The sequence below is a fragment of the Gossypium hirsutum genome, chromosome A11, assembly GCF_007990345.1.
Source record: "Gossypium hirsutum isolate 1008001.06 chromosome A11, Gossypium_hirsutum_v2.1, whole genome shotgun sequence".
NCBI classification, from domain to species: Eukaryota; Viridiplantae; Streptophyta; class Magnoliopsida; order Malvales; family Malvaceae; genus Gossypium; species Gossypium hirsutum.
The window spans coordinates 97,379,280-97,381,376 of record NC_053434.1 but is presented as its reverse complement, the minus strand read 5'-3'; the positions used below and the strand labels follow the sequence as shown (position 1 = coordinate 97,381,376).

At 37.9% G+C, this 2,097-nt stretch overlaps 1 non-coding gene across 1 annotated transcript; it reads right to left on the bottom strand.

The window, feature by feature from the left end:
• Positions 1-107, bottom strand: LOC121210722 (small nucleolar RNA R71). The gene has a single exon (XR_005905835.1). It is a non-coding gene; the product is annotated as a small nucleolar RNA R71 (small nucleolar RNA).
• Positions 108-2,097: the final 1,990 nt, after the last annotated feature.

Below are 2,097 nucleotides of genomic sequence, written 5' to 3'. Positions count from 1 at the left end.
AAATTACGTAATGATATCTCTTCTTTTGTGCAGATGGATTTAGAAACACTCTACGATGCATGGGAGAGATACAAGGACCTTTTGAGAAGGTACCCCCACCATGGGTTACCGCTTTGGCTACAGGTTCAAACGTTCCTTAATGGCCTGAATCCTTCGATTCGACAAATGGTTGACGCGGCTACTGGCGGAACCATCAATAATAAAACACCTGAAGATGCTTATGAGTTTATAGAGGAGATATCACTAAATAACTATCAGTGGCAAGTCATGACGACAAAGCCAACAAAAATAGCCGGTGTTTATAAAATAGATTCGGTCACCATGCTCTCTAATCAGGTAGAACTCTTGAATAAGAAAATTGATGGTTTTCTTAGTTCTTCACAGGTTCACCCAGTAATGCAGTCCGAAGCAAGTGGAGGTGAATCAAGCAATTCGGGATACCAACCTTCTGGCCACAATATGGATAACGAGCCGTTAAATTATATGGGTAATAATCCTCGATCTCAAAACAATCTATACAGTAACACTTACAATGCAAGTTGGAGGAACCACCAAAATTTCTCATTGGGAGGCCAAGGAAACCAGAGACCACCTTCATCCTACCAACAACCACCCTACCAACAGGAAAAGAAGCTAAACCTTGAAGAGATACTCTCAAAGTTCATATCAGTGTCAGAAACTCATTTCTAGAATACCGAGACAGCAGTTAAGAATCAACAAGCGTCGATCCAAGGGCTCGAAACTTAGATAGGCCAGCTGTCCAAACTAATTTCGCAAAGACCACTAGGAAGTTTATCTAGTAACACCAAATAAAAAGAGCATGTAAAAGCAGTTACATTAAGGAGTAGGAAAGTGTTAGCGGAGTCTGAAAAGAAGCTAACACAAGAAGCCGTGATAAGCAAAAAAAGGGAAGAAAAACCTAAAAATAGTGACAAACTAGTACCAAAGGAATATAAACCACCAGTTCCATACCCAGCAAAATTGAAAAAGAACGCATAGATGCACAATTCGGTAAGTTTCTTAAACTTTTTAAGTAATTACATATCAACTTACCTTTTGTTGAAGCCATCTCGTAGATGGCTACATACGCAAAATTTTTGATGGAGCTTCTAACAAATAAAAGGAAGTTTGAGGACTTATCTACAGTAGAACTCAACGAGGAGTGCTCAGCCATACTCCAAAACAAATTGCTAACGAAACTGAAAGATCCAGGAAGTTTTACTATCCCTTGTTTAATTGGTAGTCTGAATGTTGAGAAAGCACTAGCTGATTTAGGCTTTAGCATTAATTTGATGCCATATGAAATGTTCAAACAACTTGGTCTTGAGGAACCCAAACCCACTAGGATGAGTATTCAATTAGCCGATAGATCTGTTAAATATCCTAGGGGTATTATAGAAGACATACTTGTGAAAGTAGATAAATTCATATTCCCTGTGGACTTTGTTGTGCTTGACATGGACGAAGATGTGGAAGTACTTTTAATCTTAGGACACCCATTTTTAGCTACTACTAGTGCTATAATCGATGTGGGTGATGGTAAATTGGTACTTAGAGTAGGTGACGAGGAGATTATCTTTAAAATTTATGATGCTATGAGATTTTCTAGGGAACAGGATGATTCATGTTATTTTATTGACTCTATTGATCATACTACTTAAGACTCTTTTCAAGAAATTATACAGGAGGACACGACGAAACTGTATCTAGCTCAAGAAGTGGAGACAGATGATGAACCTAATGAACATTCTTCAAGACAAGTAGAATATGAGGGCATTAAGATAAACGATGAATTTAAGCAAAAACCCTCTATCGAAGAGCCTCCCAAACTGGAACTTAAACAATTACCAAACCACTTGGAATACGCATTCCTTGGAAATAATTCTACATTACCAATTATTATTGCTTCTAACCTGCAACCTAATGAGAAAGAGGAATTAATCCAAGTATTAAGAGAACATAAAAAGGCCATAGCTTGGAAATTTTCTGACATTAAAGGAATCAGCCCTTCTTTTTGCACCCACAAAATTTTGATGGAAGATGAATACAAATCGTGTGTGCAAGCTCAAAGAAGACTGAACCCCAACATGAAGGAAG